The following is a 19,220-nucleotide window of genomic DNA, read 5'->3' as shown; positions in this document are numbered from 1 at the left end:
CATCAGTAGCTACCTGAGCAAGGTAGTAACCAGTGGCCAACAGGTGAAAGGCCCATCATCTATGCTTAGAACACGACAGCAGCTAGACCTCAGGAATGGAAGAGGCTAATGGTCAGTTTTGCCGAGATGGTTACTTCCAAAGACTAGTATATAGAGTGGGATGAAAGTTTTTTGCGTGAATATTTTATTTGCTGCAATAATTTGGTTGACCCAAAATGATTTTTTGGTTTTGTTTCAGCAAGAAAACTGACATCTTGGGTCAACCTGAGTGTCTATTACTGTTGTTATAACATTGGTTAGGCTAGCTAGCAAGGGGGAACAAGAATTTGCACCTATTTGTGGACATCGAGGTGCACAGTGGAAACATGTCCACATTCTGCTCCTAGTCAGTGGGAAGCTTTGATTTTGATATGGTCTCCAAAGCCCTTGCCAAGATCACGTAGAAGATGGGGGAGTCAGGGAAAAAGCGTCAATTTGTTAAAATAGCAAGTGAAGAATAAATTAAGGTGTTTTGCTGTAAAGTCACTTTTCCCTGACTGGGAATTGAACCCAGGCCGTGGCGGTGAGAGCGCCAAATCCTAACCACTAGACCACCAGGGAGAGGATGAGGCTCTTGTTCTTCTCAGCTGTGCTGCACTTCCTTAGGCTATTTTCTGTCCAATTTCTGAAGCTGCTCCTTTGTCCATTCCCTGAGCGGCTAAGAGCAGAGTGGGCAGGAACCCCTGTGCTCAGGGTCACAACCTGAGCCCAACCCAAGCCACTGAAACAAACTCAAATGCTGTGTCAGCTTCCTCCACTAGGATCACAGAGCAACACAGAGAAAACCCAGGAGGAACAATCCTCCTCTGCCTTCATTGACCCCATTGCAACCCTCTCAGCAGCCGACCTGGGCCTTCTTCTGGGAAGGACATTGAGCTGATAGGAACTTTGGCATAGAGAGCAAGGGAGGGACTTTGCTCCCCCTCCTTGTGACCTGATTGCATTCTGACTCCATGTAACGGGGCTCTGAGCTTTGCCATCTTCTGAATTCTGTGTCCTCAACAAGCAGCCAAAGTGCTGAACCCCCTGGACCCTTCTGCTGGGAGCATGGGGATTGCACAAGAGCTGCAAGCCCTTTTTACCTCTCCTTCTCCTCCTCCGCTTCCCTGGACTTTCCCCACCAATGGTTTCATCAGACTCTGGAGGAATCTAAGTCCCTGCAGGGTTTCCGTCACCCACCTTGTAAGGCAAACAGTGATTCCCTTCTCTGACACTCCTAGGGCCACATTTTCTGTGAGGAGCTTCTCCCCAGGGGGTCTGATGTCCTGCAAAAATGCAAAATCATTCTCTCCCCAGAACATCTGAGACAGTATTGACTTAAACAATTGACCACACAAGATCCAGTCCACACAAGAGATCCACTTCCTGGACACTACAGTGCTAATAAACAATGGTCACATAAACACCACCCTATACCGGAAACCTACTGACCGCTATTCCTACCTACATGCCTCCAGCTTTCACCCTGACCACACCACACGGTCCATCGTCTACAGCCAAGCTCTGCGATACAACCGCATTTGCTCCAACCCCTCAGACACAGACAAACACCTACAAGATCTCTATCAAGCATTCTTACAACTACAATACCCACCTGCGGAAGTGAAGAAACAGATTGACAGAGCCGGAAGAGTACCCAGAAGTCACCTACTACAGGACAGGCCTAACAAAGAAAATAACAGAACGCCACTAGCCGTCACCTTCAGCCCCCAACTAAAACCCCTCCAATGCATTATTAAGGATCTACAACCTACCCTGAAGGATGACCCAACACTCTCACAAATCTTGGGAGACAGGCCAGTCCTTGCCTACAGACAGCCCCCCAACCTGAAGCAAATACTCACCAGCAACCACACACCACACAACAGAACCACTAACCCAGGAACCTATCCTTGCAACAAAGCCCGTTGCCAACTGTGTCCACATATCTATTCAGGGGACACCATCACAGGGCCTAATCACATCAGCCACAGTATCAGAGGCTCATTCACCTGCACATCTACCAATGTGATATATGCCATCATGTGCCAGCAATGCCCCTCTGCCATGTCAAACTGGACAGTCTCTACGTAAAAGAGTAAATGGACACAAATCAGATGTCAAGAATTATAACATTCATAAACCAGTCAGAGAACACTTCAATCTCTCTAGTCACTCGATTACAGACATGAAAGTTGTGATATTACAACAAAAATACTTCAAATCCAGACTCCAGCAAGAGACTGTTGAATTGGAATTAATTTGCAAATTGGATACAATTACCTTAGGCTTGAATAGAGACTGGGAGTGGCTAAGTCATTATGCAAGGTAACCTATTTCCCCTTGTTTTTTCCTACCCCCCCCCACCCCAGACGTTCTTTTTAAACCCTGGATTTGTGCTGGAAATGGCCCACCTTGATTATCATGCACATTGTAAGGAGAGTGGTCACTTTAGATAAGCTATTGCCAGCAGGAGAGTGGGGTGTGGGGAGGTATTTTTTCATACTTTGTGTGTATAAAAGATCTTCTACACTTTCCACAGTATGCATCCGATAAAGTGAGCTGTGGCTCACGAAAGCTTATGCTCAAATAAATTGGTTAGTCTCTAAGGTGCCACAAGTCCTCCTTTTCTTTTTAAAAGTACCAAGGTGACTTAGGAGCAGAAACCCCCACAGACCTTCTGTGCAATGGGCACCTGCCCCGCACTGAGCAGGACTGAAACTCCTGCAGGGAGACTGCTGGGCCTGAGCAAAGCAGCAGCGTGAAAAGAGAACCTGGAGATGCTGGGGATCGAACCCAGGGCCTCATACATGCAAAGCATGCGCTCTACCAATGAACTACATCCCCAGATGGGGGGTGTTTGGGGTGGGTTACACTCACAGCCCTCCTGTTTCCAGAGCCTCCAGGGGCCTAACGGCAGCATGGGGGACACATTCCCTGCTCGGAGGGCCAAACCCTCTGTCCTGGAGGTTGCTGGTTCGTAGGGGTCACTTTGCAGCAGGGCCAGTTTCTCTATGTGGGGGAGAGAGAGGGCCTGCCCTGGACTCAGGGTGCAGAGATACACTCGGCCCTTTCCCCGGCATTGACTGGCTGGAGCTGCCACCCCCTGCTGAAAGGGAACGGCGCTGGGGGGCGCTGTGAGTCGCTCAACACCTCACCCCGGTGGAAGAAGTGGTGCGGGGGGGGGCTCCAGGTGTTTCTCGGATCTGCTATTTCCACTTGCCTGTAAAGTCCAGCTTTCCCCAGCACATTCACTGCAGTGCACTCGGGTCACTGTTTCCATGGCTGACAGCAAAGAATCGCTCCCAGTTTCCCTTCTCTCTGCAGCACGATTAGCCTGTGTCGGTGGTTAATGAGGTGGATCTAGTTGTCGCTGGTTATTCATTCCCCACCTGGACAATTCACACAGTCCCTTTCCTGCTCAAATCCCCAGCACCTCACTGATCCCGGTAGCAGGGGTTGGGTTTTCCCTGAGGCCCTGAGATTCTCAGCGTCCTTTTTTCCCTCCACCTGGAGTGAACTCAGCTTTTCCCCATCCCAAACACTCCATGAAATAACAACAGCAGCATAAAGAAAGCGGGGAGGGAACATCTCCCGGCCAGGGCTGGAGGTGCCCAGGGCCCCCTGCTTCCCCATTGTTTCCATCGCAGACGAGGAGGGTTCCTTGGAATTTGACACCCTGCTTTGCACAAGGGACAGAGAAAGATCTTGATGTTCCTGTGTCTGTGCAAAGAAAATTGTCCTTCTGTGTGACAGAGAGGCAGGAAATGGCTGTTTCTACCCAAGCGATCAGTGAGACCAGAAAGTGATGCTGTGCAAGTAACGATCTGGTCCTACACTGACTCTGCGGTTACTTAGAGGCAGCCACAACCAGCTCTGTGGTTGGGAACCTTCCAGAGACGCTGCGGGTGATCATGAGCTCGAAGCACGTTCCCTTTCAACAGCTGCCATTGGAAGGCATCTGACAGTCACAAGGAACAACGATCTGTGTTAAAGGAAGGTGGCCATTTATTCGAGCCCCAATTTCTATTGTGTGCACAAAGAGAGGATCGAATGTGTAACAGGTAGTTTGGTAAATCGTGGTTATTTTATTTTTGGAGCAGACTCCTGTCCACCTCCAGTAGAGTTCTCAGTCCCAATGGCAACTTACTTACCGAATGTAACACAAACTAGTCCATTCCTCCCAAGGGGATGGGGTTCTTGCTCTTCCACACAATGGAGACCAAGGACCTGCAAATGTGCCTTCATGTGTCTTTGTTTCATTGACGAAAACATAAACTAGACACTCAGAGGAGTGGAACTGATTTCAGCTGAGGGACCTCTTTGCTAGGTTTCTATGCATTTGCACAGGAAAACACCTAGTGTTTCCATTCATCCCTGTTCAGTGGAACTCCCAAACATAATGGGGATGGATAGGCCCTTATTTTTGTTAAGGGAACAGGTTTGTAAGGGGGCACTTGGATTTGAACCAAGGACCACTTGAGCTGCAGTCAAACACTCAACCACTGAGCTACCCCCCCCATAGCAATTGTATAGGGGAGTTAGTGATCTTAAGGACCTTGAAGGACAGGCCCTGCCTCAGAGAGCTCCTTTTCCATTCCCAGACCATGGATGGTTTTAAAAATGGGGTCTGATTAAACTTTATCTATACATGTAGACCCCACAGCTTCTCCCACTGACACAGTTTCTCCCACTGACATACCTACCCTCTCTCGGGGAGGTGGAGTAACTACACGGACGGGACAGCTCTCTCCCATCCCCTTAGAGCATCTTCATTAGTTATGAATAAGTAGGAAATAACCGACTGAATGGACAGCAACCAATTGATCAAATATTGCTGAGCCTGCATTCAATATGGGTAACTGGTCATATCGGGCTGCATTAGGAGGAGCGTTGCCAGCAGATGGAGGGCAGTGATTATTCCCCTCTATTCGGCACTGGTGAGACCACATCTGGAGCATTGCGCCCAGTTTTCAGGGCCCCCTCCCACTACAGAAGCAAATTGGAGAGAGTCCAGCGGAGGGCAACAAAAATGATTACGGGGCTGGGGCCCATGACTTACGAGGAGAGGCTGAGGGAGCTGGGATTATTTAGTCTGCGGAAGAGAAGAATGAGGGGGGATTTGATAGCTGCTTTCAACTACCTGAAAGGGGGTTCCAAAGAGGATGGATCTAGACTGTTCTCAGTGGTAGCAGATGACAGAACAAGGAGTGATGGTCTCAAGTTGCAGTGGGGGAGGTTTAGGTTGGATATTAGGAAACACTATTTCCCTAGGAGGGTGGTGAAACACTGGAATGGGTTCCCTAGGGAGGTGAGGAATCTCCTTCCTTTGAGGTTTTTAAGGCCTGGCTTGACAAAGCCCTGGCTGGGATGATTTAGTTGGGGATTGGTCCTGCTTTGAGCAGGGGGTTGGACTAGACACCTCCTGAGGTCCCTTCCATCCCTGATCGAGGGTTAGAATAACATTTTCCAACCAACCATCAGTTGAGCTAAGTGCAAATCCCTGTCGTAATCCCCCTCTGTCCAGTAGTCCCAGGGCACGTTGCAAGCTTTGGATTCGAGACACTGAGTCAGCTTCCTGCAATGAGTTTCAGCTTTCCCAGAGGTAATTTGTGAGGGCTCGCCATTTAAGGACGTTCTTCTTTAATTTCCACCTATTCAATCCAAATGAGTTTGAAATTACCCATAGCAACATTCTTTCACGTACTTTCGTGAACTGAGAACAGTTAGGAAATCTTGTACTGAGAGACCAGTCGGTGGGGAACAGAGCGATAGTCATTTGTAAACCAGTTGCATTAAGAACCACAGGTCTCTGGATGGGGGTAGAGCACCGTGGGGATGGGGGTGTCACAGACAATTTGGAGGGAGGGGGCGGAGTAGAGGGTGGAAGAGGTTGAATTAGGGTACATTTTCCCTTGGCCCCGAAAGGGGCAGGACGACATGCCCAATTAAAAGGGGGTGTCACGCCTGAAGAATTTACAATATCCACCAAAATAACAGGAACAAGAAGACAAACGCAGAACACAATGTGTTGTTGCGACAGGGGACCCAGGGCGTTCTGGGTTTTCTTCCACTGGTGCCAGCTTGCCCCGAAAGTGTCTGAAAAAGAAAATAAACATTCCCCAGCCCCTGGGTGGGGACAGATGATTGCTTAAAAATGCCCCTTTCTTTTCACAATTTTTTTGGCTGAGTGCAGGAAAACGGAAGAATTACCTTTATATTTTGTTTGTTTGTTTTGTACAAAGGATACTTGCTGCATAGCTAGGCAGAGGAGGCCTGTCTATGTAAACACGGTCTGTTCCTGAAGTCTTTGCCCCAGCTCATCTCTAGACGTGAGGGGGGAGGTCATTCAGACCCTCCTTACACTTGGTATTTAAAAACTCCTTATTGTCCCTACCTCTGCTGGCCTTAGATTTCTCCTCCTGTCCCTTCTTAGGAAGCTCAGATGAGGTGGCCAAGTGGTTAAAGTGGTGGGCTGCTAATCTTTGTGCTTTGCACACATGGGTTTGAATCCCGTCCTCAGCGTGTGCATTTTGTCTTCTCCCCTCCTTCACAAACAACCATCTCCCCTTTGGTACAAGCCACATTGCTTCCTGTAAACAAAACCCTTCTCAGGAACTCAGACCTCCCTTGCTGTCAATAAAACACGTCAAAAACCCAGATTTCTCAAAGAGTTCTTTGTTTCTTAGTTTTTATCTCAAAAGGTAACAGCCTCATAATGTCCCCAAACACCCTGGAACCTGCCCAAATAATTAAAATGCCCCCACCTCAGCCACGACAGTGACCCACAGCTAGTGTGTCTAGGTCAAGGTGCTCTGGAAGAAGCAACTCAAAGATTTTCTCTCTGCTTCCCTTGGCGAGGTCTGACTGGGAAAACAAAATTGAAAATTTTCTGTTGAGTAACCAATACTAGTCTGTTTGGGGACTTTGATTTGGATGGATTATTATTATTCTTTTCTGATCTCTGAATTATTTCAGTTCAGTCTTTGTCCTCCAGATGTGTTGCCAGGTGTTGAAGTGCCGGGGAGAGAGGCCAAGTCATACCGTCTCTTCCCCTCTTCCAACTTGTTAGGAAGTTCCTCTGCTACGTTGTGAGTCAAGCAGTGTCCATTGTCTCCGGGCTGTCTCGGAGGAGTCCGCATTGTACACGGTTCCTGGGAGAGTCCTTGGGAGCGTGGATACCTTTACTGGGCCAGGAGCGAGTCTGGCTCCTCCAGCATCACACCGGAAAGGCTGGTGGTGGCCATTTCCCAGCCTCATCACATATTTCAGTGACGCACCCAGAGCAAAACTCCACCACTTCCCAGACACGGCTAGCACACACCATCCACCCAGGTATTAGCCTTCAACAGATCACGACTTTTACAATGATAGCTCACCAGGCCGACTCTGTACAAATCCTACCTTAATTCTATGAGAGTGGTGACTATGGGGCTTCCAGGGTGCTGCTTTGAGCACAGCCTGCCACCCCTGGGCTGACACTGCAATGGAGACGTCCCCGTAGAGTCCCTCTCTCCCGGGACAAAGATGGCAGCAGGGCTGGCCTGGGTCACCTGACGTGGGCTCCTGGAGCTCAAGCCGTGGGGCTGAAAAGTGGGGTGCAGATATCGGTGTTCCTGCTGAATCCTGGGTTCGGAAACCCTCCCCCCTCGTGGGGCCTCAGAGGTTGGGCTCAAGCCCATCTGTCTCCACTGCCATTTTATAGCCCTGCAGCCCCAGCCCCAGAAGCCTGAGTCAGCTGCCCCGGGCTCTGAGACAGGTGCCCTGGGTGTTTTAATCGCTTTGCAGACATAACGTTAGGATACGTCTACAGTGCAATGAATCACCCACGGCTGGCCCGTGTCACATTAATCCAGGACAGCGGCTTGGGCTGTAAAGTTGCAGTGTACGTGTCTCGGCTCAGGCTCAGGACCCTGCTCTAGGAGCCCAGAAGGTTGGGCGGGAGTTTGGCAAGTGAAAAAGGTAAAACCGCAGTGAAGTATTCCCCTGGACTCAGTGACATGTCTCCATTTCTCTGTCTGCTTTGGGGCAGGGACAAAAACAGGTCCTGCTGCATTCGTTATTTCAAAGGGAGGTTTAGGATTTTCATTCTCAGACACGGTGCACAAAGCAGGACTCCACCCTCGGCGTAAACTGAATGAGCCGCCCACAGATTCTGGCAGCCCCAATGAGCTACTTGGTGGGAGAGCTCGGACCTGCCCCTGTCCCGGCGGGAGGGGGTCATCTGCGAGGGGACTGCACCACTGACCTATCAGCCCTTCACACCCAAACTTTCAGTCACTCTCTTACCAGTGCCTGTGAGTGTAATTTAAACAACAAAACCAGCATCACTGGGCTAGACCAAAGGTCCATCTAACTCTGTTATTTGTCTTCTGACAGCAGCCAGTACCAGGTGCCTCAAAAGCCACTACTGGGAGTTGAACCCAGGATCTCCTGTTTACGAGACAGGTGCTTTAAACCAGCTCATCCATGGTGCCTGCCTCTGGCTAACACATGGTGTCTGCCCACACCCGACTCCCTGCCAACCCGCACTGGGCCCTGACAAGCCTTTCTTGTGTTTCGATTCTGTAAAGCAGAGAAGCAGGTGAAGTTTTACTCCCAAGGTGTGTGTGTGATTCTTTGGACAGGTCTATCCTACAAAATTAAGTCAGTGTAAAGACATTACTTTGGGGTGTAAAACATTTACCTTCCCTGAGCAATGCAGTTATATCAACCTAATCCCGGTGTAGATAGCACTGGCTTAACAGGAGGACTTCTTCCCACCCCACTCTGCCTCTTCGGCTGAGGCCTGCTGGTCCACCTTTCACTCGCTCCTCTCTCCCCGAGGCCTCCTTGCCTGCCGCTCATTCCTCTCCGCCCCCTACCCCAAGGTCTGCCCGCCACCCACACCTCTCTGACCCCTCCCCTGAGACCCACCACGGCCGCCACTCCCACCTCTCAGCCCCACCCATGAGACCCACCCAGCCTGCCACCCATGCCTCTCTGTCCCCTCCCCGACCTCCCCTGCCCTGCCCACCACTCGCACCTCTGTGCCCCTCCCCTGAGGCCCCTGCCCTGTCTGCTGCTCGAACCTCTCTGCCCCTCCCCTGAGACCCACCCTGCCCACCTCTTTCTTCATGCTGCTGTTGTTATTCCATGACACATTAAAGATGGAATGAAAAGCTGAGTTTGCTCCAGGGTGAGGAAAGGAAGGAGACACCAACCCCCTGGCAAAGCTCTGTGCCCCACAGAAAACCTGCCCCCTGCTATTACAGTCACTGATGTACTGGGGATATGACGGGAAAGGGACTGTCTGAATTATCGAGGCAGGAATTTTACAACAATCTACAGCAACGTCATTGGCCACAGACCCACTCTCCTCATGCTCCAGCCAGAAGGGAAACCAGCAGGAATTCTTGTTCAGCCCTGGGCACACTTACACAACCGCCCAGCAGTGAGTGTGTTGTGGACGCTGGTCTGAGGAAACAATTGGAAACGATCACTCAGTGAGAACAGAACTAGAGTGTCGTGAGAGCGCTGTATAAAGCAAGTAGTTGTGGCTGAGTGGTTAAGGTGGTGGACTCGAAATCCCTTGGGGGGCGGCGGGCTCTCCCTGTGCAGGTTTGAATCCTGCCAACTACGGAGGAAGTTGTGGCTCTTTAGTTTCAGTGCCTGAGCATCCTTGGCCCCAGTGGGAGCCAGGCTACGTCTACACGACAGAGTTATGCTGCTTTAGTTAAAGCGTTTTAATTAAGCCGCTGTTGCATGTCCACACTAGGCTGCTTGTGTCACCGGAGCGCATCCAGGCTAGCAGCTCTTGGATCGCCCCAGAGAGCAGTGCATTGTGGGTCGCTATCCCACTGTGCAACTGGCCGCAGGGTGCTGTGAGAAGGGCTTGCAATGCCTCGTGGGCTGGTACAAAGCATGGATTCTCTGATGCTTTATAAAGGCTGACTGGTCATATACGTTTTTCCCACACTCAGTGCATGTATTTTTTGTCTTTCCCCTGAGGATTTCCTGCTGTGTTGTGCTTTCCTTGAGGTCCTTCTGAGTTCCCCGACAGGAAATTAATTTACCCACTTTATCCCCTGGCTGATTTCCCTGCTCTCTCTCTGGTCTGTGCTGAACCTCACAGGATTTTCATGGAGCAGGTCCTCAAGGAATCAATTCTGAAGCACTTAGAGGAGAGGAAAGTGATCAGGAACAGTCAGCATGGATTCACCAAGGGCAAGTCATGCCTGACTAATCTAATTGCCTTCTATGACGAGATAACTGGCTCTGTGGATGAGGGGAAAGCAGTGGACGTGTTGTTCCTTGACTTTAGCAAAGCTTTTGACATGGTCTCCCACAGTATTCTTGCCAGCAAGTTAAAGAAGTATGAGCTGGATGAATGGATGATAAGGTGGATAGAAAGCTGGCTAGATTGTCGGGCTCAACGAGTAGTGATCAATGGCTCCATGTCTAGTTGGCAGCCAATATCAAGAGGAGTGCCCCAAGGGTCAGTCCTAGGGCCGGTTTTGTTCAATATCTTCATTAATGATCTGGAGGATGGTGTGGATTGCACCCTCAGCAAGTTTGCAGATGACGCTAAACTGGGAGGAGAGGTAGATAGGCTGGAGGGTAGGGAGAGGATACAGAGGGCCCTAGACAAATGAGAGGATTGGGCCAAAAGAAATCTGAGGAGGTTCAACAAGGACAAGTGCAGAGTCCTGCACTTAGGACGGAAGAATCCCAGGCACCGCTACAGACTAGGGACCGAATGGCTCGGCAGCAGTTCTGCAGAGAAGGACCTAGGGGTGACAGTGGACGAGAAGCTGGATATGAGTCAACAGTGTGTCCTTGTTGCCAAGAAGGCCAATGGCATTTTGGGATGTATAAGTAGGGGCATTGCCAGCAGATTGAGGGACGTGATCGTTCCCCTCTATTTGACATTGGTGAGGCCTCATCTGGAGTACTGTGTCCAGTTTTGGGCTCCACACTACAAGAAGGATGTGGAAAAATTGGAAAGCGTCCAGCGGATTGCAACAAAAATGATTAGGGGACTGGAGCACATGACTTATGAGGAGAGGCTGAGGGAACTGGGATTGTTTAGTCTACGGAAGAGAAGAATGAGGGGGGATTTGATAGCTGCTTTCAACTACCTGAAAGGGGGTTTCAGAGAGGATGGTTCTAGACTATTCTCAGTGGTAGAAGAGGACAGGACAAGGAGTAATGGTCTCAAGTTGAAGTGGGGGAGGTTTAGGTTGGATATTATGAAAAACTTTTTCACTAGGAGGGTGGTGAAACACTGGAATGGGTTACCTAGGGAGGTGGTGGAATCTCCTTTCTTTGAGGTTTTTAAGGTCAGGCTTGACATAGCCCTGGCTGGGATGATTTAGTTGGGGATTGGTCCTGCTTTGAGCAGAGGGTTGGACTAGATGACCTCCTGAGGTCCCTTCCAACGCTGATCTTCTATGATTCTATGATTATCTGTTCTGTTCATTCCCTCTGGGGAATTGGCATTGGTTACTGTTGGAAGACGGGATACTGGGCTAGATGGACCTTTGGTCTGACCCAGTGTGGCCGTTCTTATGTACTAGGGAATCTAGTGAGTCCACCGTAATGGGAAAGAGTATGAAAGTCCCTGGGTGTGGAGAACACTGGGAAATTAGAAGCTACAATTCAGGAGCAACAGACTCTAATTAGTCTGGAAAAGCAGAATGTGAAACATAAGAATCAGGTCATGTGACTTCAGGAATGATGGAGCCCAAAATCCAAGGAGTCTGCAGAAGAGAGAGATTGTGGCTATTACACATGGGGATGGGGGAGCAACACCCTCCACGTTTCAGGAAGTTCCACTACCAACCTAGGCCATTTTCCCATGCACGGGGGCAATCCAGACCAGTGAGGAGTTGTGTCATCTGTAATCCTGGGTGAGATTCAATGTTCTGATGCTGGAGCTCCCTTGTCTGGATTCCCCCAGCCAGCATTCAAGGACGCCCCGAGTCTCTGTGTGATCAGTAACCCTGGACCAGCAGCCCTGACTCCAGCAGCCTGCTTCTTACACCCCAAGCACATCCTCGTTTGGGTGGAGAAGGGTCAGGGTTTGAGAGAAGGCCAGGGGTAGGAAGCTTCTGTTCGTTATGCTGGACCTAACCCCCCCGTTTTACTTGTGCAAACAGGAGATATTGGACACTGTGCGGTACTGCCCCTGTGCTCTGTCCCCACAGTGTTCTGCAGCCGGGGAGGGTCTCTGGTCGTGTGTGTGTCACTGGCACGCTGGGGTGATGCTGGAACAGGGCAGAGCAGAGGGGGCATTGCAGGGGTGGGGTGAACCTCATCTCTTCATTTCCCCCTCCAAGAACCGAGGGGACAGGAACCCTTACTCAGCGAGGTCACAGTCTCATAGGTCTCCTGCATGACGTCTCTGTAGAGGGCTCTCTGAGCGGGGTCCAGCAGAGCCCCCTCTTCCCTGGTGAAATACACAGCCACCTCCTCGAAGGTCACCGGCCCCTGAAAGAGCAAGAGCCCCACACTCAGGACCTGCTGCCCCACTCACAACCCCACTATTCGTGGGGGAGAGGAGCCAATCAAACGGAAACTCTGGGTGGATCGCAGTCAACAGAGGCCCACCCCCACCCTGCTCAGAGCACCCAGGAAACACCAGGGTGAGGGACGAAGAGAGAGCCCCTCCTCTCTCCCAGCAGATCCATCACACACCTACTAGCCACAGACTGATACAGGAGATGCTGCCCCGAGCAGGGTCTAGGGAAAGATCTCTTGTAGGAAGCCCAACACCCTCCTCCTTGTGAGGAGCTGGATCTGAAGGGAGGGGAATCTCCCCTAAGCCTGATGGGTGGGTGCCCCCTTCATATCTCACTGGTTAGTCGGGTCAGGCTCCAGCACTGGGAGTCTGGTCAGTTTTCCTAGCCCCATGTTGGTGGGTTATTTTCTGTTCCACAAATTAGGGCATTTCCACCTCTGAACCCCATGGGTCTCTTCCTCGAATCTAGGCCACTTATTAAACAACTCCCAGCAGGTCTGCCACCCCCTGGCCTCCTCCCTTTCTCCACCCTGTGCATTTTCGCTCCAACCTCCAAACCAGACAGTGCAAACCTTCCCCTCTCCGGTGTATTTGCTGTCCCTCTCCCTCCTGCAGGAACAAATCAGAACCCCCCCAATAATCCCTACCTGAGCTGGCTCCTCTGCACCCATGTCGCTCCCCTGTCCCATGGGAGGACGGGATGAGCTGGAGCAAAACATGGACGTCATTCTGCAGCCTGGCAGGGCGAGAAGGGCCGTTGTGGAGGTTTCAGACCAGGATTCAGTTCATTTCACATTACGCTTCCCCCAGACCCTTTCCCCACAGACAGACATCCTACAGTCTGCCGTGCTGGGAAAATGCTTTATATTCTCTTCATTACAGCGTAGACCTGGCTTCTCCTGCCAGGCTAAGCCCACAGACACATTTCTAAGCCTCCCTTCTCCCTCCCCACCACTCCGCAACAAAGTCTCTGAACACAATGCTGTAAAAGAGCAGAACCAAAAGAGTCCCTTTCGAGGATTCCCTCGGACACTGACCCCAGGGCAGCCACACCCCAGCAGGAGGGATGTGGGGTCAGGAACTGGCTTTTCCTCTCTCTGATCCTCATTTTGTCCACATGAAAGTGATATTAACCAGGGTGCAGCGTTACCTCTGTCTGGGCAGATTAGCGATCTGGAAATCTCTCTTGAAACTCTTCTCTCCCACGGCCCCTTTCAGTCTGTCTCCTATCTCCTTTGCCCTGTCCCCTCTCCCTGCCCATCTGGTAGGAAAGTCCCATTCCTGGGTTGGTTGCTCCCTCATGGCTGGATTTGATCCTGCAATTGCTAATGGGACGAGAAATGACTGGGGGAGGAGGGGCTGTTTGTGTAGAGTCATTTTAAGGCCAGACCCCAGCATTTTCCCTTCATTTCTTTCAGTTACCTGGAATCTCTGGCTGAGAATTTAGTATTAGCAAGGCCCAGGGCTGCCCCAGGGGGCCAGAACCAGCTGGAGAAAGTCCTCACCTGGGCTCAGCAGAGAAGAAGCTTTAATTAAGGTCACTTCCCAGCACAGAAGCCCTGTTGGGGGAGCAGCAGCTGCTCAGCCCGGTCTCCCAGATCTCAATGGAGGCTGCAGGGTCTGACCAGGAAGCTGAACCCCAATATCCTGAGCGGAGAGGGACAGAGCGTATGAGCAGCCTTCCCTCCCTTAGCTCTCTGGGGAGAGCAGCTAATGAGAGCCGCTCCTCACAGGGAGAATTGCTAATCTCATTTGCCCCACTGTTCACCGGGAGTCAGTCCTTGTCTTTCCATGCAGTGACTGGAGTCATGATGGTCTCAATGAAACCAGATTTCAGAAAGAATGAGTCCAGAACGCTGTGGAAGAGACCATTGTGTGGCAGTGCTAACCCCCTTCCCACCTCCCTCACCCCCCCAGATCTAGGACAAGGACTGGGGGTCATGAATTTTCCCGATGGAACCAGAATTTCCTGCAGTTTTCAAGGGGGGAGAAAATCAAAACCTGTGATTTCACCTCACAGTGTTTGAGAAGTGGATAGAAAGTTATCACGGTGACTGGGCGTGGCCGGGGAATGCCGCCGGGCAGTGCTTGGAGCCAGGGTTCTGGCACAAGGTGATCAGAGATAAGTGGCATGGTTAGTAGCAGCCCCCAGAGCCTCCATCCAGGGCCCCCAGTAGCCAGAGCCCAGACCCCCCCAGCCAGGGTCCCACCAGATATTCCCTGGGACCCAGCCCCCAGAGTCCCTGGCCAGGGACCCCAGATACCCCTCAGAGCCCCACTGGCCAACAGAACCCCCCACCAGACTGTTACTGCCAGGTTGGGAATCCCAGAATTCCCCCCACCAAGAGCCCCAGCAGCCAGGAACCACCCCAAGGGGACCCCCCTCTGGGAATTCAGTCCCCCACTGCCTGCCTCGGACCCCTGCCTGCCCTCCAGCAGGATCTGCCAGGCCATTTGCCTGGGACCCCCCCACCCCCGGCTGGACCACCTGATGCTTTACAGCAGGACCCCTCACACTGCTTGCCTGGCATCCCTTGACCTCACGCCGGGGATCCCCCCCGCACAGCTCTGTGCACCGGGCATGGCAATGATCCCAGGAGCCAGCTGGGCAATCCCAGACAGAGCCCCTGGCACAGCACCAGGTACCCTCTAACCCCCTGCCCCCCCTCCCCAAGAGACCCCCACCCCCACTGGTCTGCAGCCAACAGGCCCACCGCAATACCCACCTCCAGGACCCATAGCCTCAGGGCTGGGCACATCACAACCACCCCCTGAAACCCCAAACCCTCCAGAACCCACCAACCTGACGAGGGTCCCCCCTGCCCAGCCACCCAGAGGCCTCCCCCTACCACAATGCCCCTTCAGCTCCCGCTGCAATCTCCCCACACAGACATGCACCCCCCCAGCAACAGTGTTCCCTCACAGTGTCTAATAAGTGGATAGAAAGTTATCACCACCCCTTGACGGCCAGTCACACAAACAGAGGGAGCCCTGGGGGACTCTTATTTAACAGGAGAATGGACGGCCTGGAGGGGCCAAAAAATTGGTAAGAAATTTCCATGCCCTGTCATCAGCAAATAATGGCCACCATGGATCCACCCCAGAGGTGGCTGCATCTTAGCACTGTGGGAAGCAACCCCTCACAGAGACCCTTTGTCATGGGGTTTGGGATACTTCTGGACCCACGCTGCACTCAGAGGGACCTCCCCATCCCGTGCCGGCTGGGGAAAAGAAAAGGGTCCAGCCAACTCTCCTGTCACCAGCTGGGAACCACCGATCCCCCAAACAGGGGGAGGCCTCTGGCTTTAATGGGTATTGAATACATGGCTGATCTCTTTCATCAGTAAAGGTTTTTAACAGAGATAAAGGGGGGAACAAATGATTCTCAAAGGAGAAGGGAAAGATGATCACTGGGCAATTTATCCCCCTGCAACCTCCAGGATGGAGAAGGACTCAGGGCGACAGGTTCCCCCCAAGGAAGGAGAAGTTGCTGGGATTTAGAGACATGGGGAAGAGCCCCAAACCCGAGAGGATTTTTAATTGACATTTGATAACGACATAGAGGCAAAACCTGAATTTTGAGATCAGTGTTCAGAAATGAAAGAGAAAGGGTGGAAATCGGAGGGATTTTCTATCAGTTTTTGATATCAGGTAACAGCTGAGTGTATTTCCCATCAATATTTGGTAAATCAACACAGCGGAAATGGGCAACATTGGCAAACGTTTTAGATCCATGTTCAAGAATCTGAGAAAAGGTGTAAATGTGAGATTTTCCCAGTCTCTCTAATGATGAAATAGTAAGAAAATCTCAGGGTATATTTAATCAGAAATAGACAACTAGAGGAAAAGTGAGGCAAACGTTTCGGATATTTTCTATAAGATTAGCCGAGAAAATGTGTCACAAACTAGGCAATGGATAACACCAGAGAAAAACACCAAGACCGGAGGGGATTTTATATTGCTATTAACTAACTGGTGGAAAAGGGGGACGGTTGGGCTGGATTTTATGCGACTGTCCAACACATAAACAGAAAGTGATGGTCCCCCCCACTGCCCCCGTTCAGATGGGCAGCAGGGAGCCCTCTGAGGAGCTGATTGAAGAGGGCAAAGGAGGGGGAAGGCTCCCTGGATGAGGGAAAGGGGTTGCAGTGGGGGATGAGCAGGTGGGGGGCAACTGAGGGCTGGGGGCAACTGTGTTGGTAGGTAGGGGACAGCAGCTGGGATTGGGAAACCGGGGTCCGGGCAGTCCCCATGGGGGACACTTGCTTCTCCCTTCCCGAGCAGAGACCCGGCGTCTCCTCCCACCCCCACGCCGGGGGCAGCCAGGTTGGGGGATGGCTCCGGGCAACAATTTCCCACCGACACCGGGACAAATCGCTGGGGATAAAACTGCGGGGGGGGGAAATCCCCCCATGGGAGGAGATTTTAAATGGACATTTGAGAACGAGGGAGAGACCGGGGGTGGGGGGGAATCAGGAGAGACGAGAGAGCGGATCAGTTGAGGGGAAGGGGGGGGGATCTCCCTGGATTTTACAGCCACGTGTGATAATGAAAAGGGAAAGAACTAGGGAGAATTTGTATCGGGGGTGAGAGGCAAGGGGCACAAACAGGGACAGGATCCAATTAACTCCCCCCCTTCCCCCGCCCCCCACTTCTGCCCCAGGAATTTCCTGGCTGCACAGAGACAGTTCAAACCCCCCCCCCCGCAACCTTCCCCTCCCTGCCTGACACCCCCACCCCACAGGGGACCCCCCCCTGCAGGGCCCCAGTCTCTCCCCCCCATCCCAGCCGTGCCAGGGGGAGATCCTGGCGGCGGCTCCGCTGGGGCTGAGGCAGCTCCGAGGCTTCTCCCCGGGGCCAGGGGGGCAGAAAGTCACTTTTCTGCCCCCCCCAGCGCTCCCCCCCCCACCGGGGTCTGCCGCTCATCGGGGGGCTCCGGCTGGGGGCGGGCAGAGCCCGGGGCTGCCCAGGGGCTGGTCCCGGCTGGAGAAAGCCCCCCCCGGCCGGGCACGGAGGGGTTAATGACGGGCCCCCCCAGCAGGGACCCCAGGGGGGAGCCGCAGCTGCCCAGCCCGGGCTCCCGGGTAACAGGGAGGCAGCAGCAGCGCCTGGTCTGGGCCTGAACCCCGCCCCCAGGCACTGCCCCGCCCCCGAGCTGTGCCCGAGCCCCGCCCCCAGGCGCTGCCCCGCCCCAGAGCTGTGCCCGAGCCCCGCCCCCAGGCGCTGCCCCGCCCCCGATCTCTGGGCTTTGTTCTCCGGGCTCCTGCCTCCTTCTGCCCAGCACCCACCGCTCCTGCTTCCTGCGTCTTGCAAAGAGCACCCCGGGGCGGGCTGCAGCGCTGGCTGGGGCTGTCTCCAGTGGCTGAAGTTGCCTCCATCGCTTCTTCACCTGGGGGGCGGGAGCAGATGGGCCCGGGGTGTGCAAGCCAAGAGAGGGGGCAGGGGAAGAAGGACTGTTTGGAAAGGTGGGTTTATTGGGAGGGTCAGAAGAAGTTGGGCAGCAGAGGCTGAGGGAAATTGAGGGGAACCCCATGGGTGTCCCAGTGTTGGCCAGGGTTTGTACAGCGCCTTGCACAAGAGGGGGTCCAATCTCAGTCCCAGTCTGTGCAGCACCTGAGAGCCCCGATCTGTGGTTCCTGATCACAGGCACCGGGAATGGAGAGAGGGGAAACCTCAGCACCCGGAGGGTTCATGCAGCCCTGGGCGCAGGCCCCGCTGGGCGGCACTGCTGCTCTCACGAGGGGTTGGCTTAGAGAAGCGCAGCAGGGCCAGTCCCATGTGGTCTAGTGGTCAGGATTCCTGGTTTTCACCCAGGTGGCCTGGGTTCAATTCCCGGTGTGGGAAGAGGGCAGAGCTTTTGCTCAGAGGGGAGGCCGGAAAAGAAAGGAACGGGGCGGGAGCCTGCCAGCAGGGGAGGGGAGATGATCCCAGAAGCGGGGCTGGGGGGCAGAGTTCTCGGGGCGGGGGGGGGAGGATGAGGGAAGGATCCCAGCAGGGTGGGAAGTGGGCAGCATGGAGAGCACAGGCCTGGCCTGGGGCCTGGGGAGAGTGACTGTGTCCCTCGAAACCCCCCAACTGCAGACTAGGCAGGCTCGGAAGAACGACGTATTTGTTGGTAATTGTCAGTTTTGGTGTAAACACACAACCCGATGGCAAAATATTTCCATCCATAATAATCAAAATTGACAGATGGGTAAAGTAAGAAACATGCTGCTTGAGAACGTATCCTAGTCCAATCCTACAGGGTTCCCTTATGCCTGAGGTGCCACCATGTGGGTGTTTCATTTCCCTCCTCATTTCCACACAGAGAAACATTTCCTTTGTGTGGCTCCATGAACAGCAAAATCTTCCTGTGTCTCTCCTCTGAGCCAGGGCATTCAATTCCAGTGAAACCTTCTCTCCGGCAAGGGCCAGACAGAGGGGACACGGCCACCTTCCCCCCGGCCGTGAGACGTTCCCTCTCCTCTTTCTTCATGCCGCTCTTGTTATTCCATGAATCATCAAGGATGGAATAAAAAGCTGAGTTTCCTCCAGGGCGAGGAAGGAAAGGAGCCACCAACTCCCCCAAAAATCTCAGTGCCCCAGAGGAAACCTGCTGTTGGAATCACAGAGGTGCTGGGGGTACGTTGGGGACAGGGACCGTCTGAATTGTCAAGGCAGGGAATGGACAATCTACAGCAACGTCCTCAACCACAGACAC

At 52.8% G+C, this 19,220-nt stretch overlaps 4 non-coding genes across 4 annotated transcripts; 1 reads left to right on the top strand and 3 right to left on the bottom strand.

The window, feature by feature from the left end:
• Positions 1–528: 528 nt before the first annotated feature.
• On the bottom strand, positions 529–600 carry TRNAE-CUC (transfer RNA glutamic acid (anticodon CUC)). Its single transcript has one exon. It is a non-coding gene; the product is annotated as a tRNA-Glu (tRNA).
• A 2,193-nt stretch (positions 601–2,793) lies between these two features.
• Positions 2,794–2,865, bottom strand: TRNAA-UGC (transfer RNA alanine (anticodon UGC)). Its single transcript has one exon. It is a non-coding gene; the product is annotated as a tRNA-Ala (tRNA).
• A 1,601-nt stretch (positions 2,866–4,466) lies between these two features.
• On the bottom strand, positions 4,467–4,538 carry TRNAC-GCA (transfer RNA cysteine (anticodon GCA)). Its single transcript has one exon. It is a non-coding gene; the product is annotated as a tRNA-Cys (tRNA).
• A 13,754-nt stretch (positions 4,539–18,292) lies between these two features.
• Positions 18,293–18,364, top strand: TRNAE-UUC (transfer RNA glutamic acid (anticodon UUC)). Its single transcript has one exon. It is a non-coding gene; the product is annotated as a tRNA-Glu (tRNA).
• Positions 18,365–19,220: the final 856 nt, after the last annotated feature.

This window comes from Natator depressus, chromosome 28 (genome assembly GCF_965152275.1).
Source record: "Natator depressus isolate rNatDep1 chromosome 28, rNatDep2.hap1, whole genome shotgun sequence".
In the NCBI taxonomy this organism is placed as follows: Eukaryota; Metazoa; Chordata; order Testudines; family Cheloniidae; genus Natator; species Natator depressus.
The sequence above is the reverse complement of the archived record's forward strand: the minus strand, read 5'-3'. Positions and strand labels throughout refer to the sequence as shown.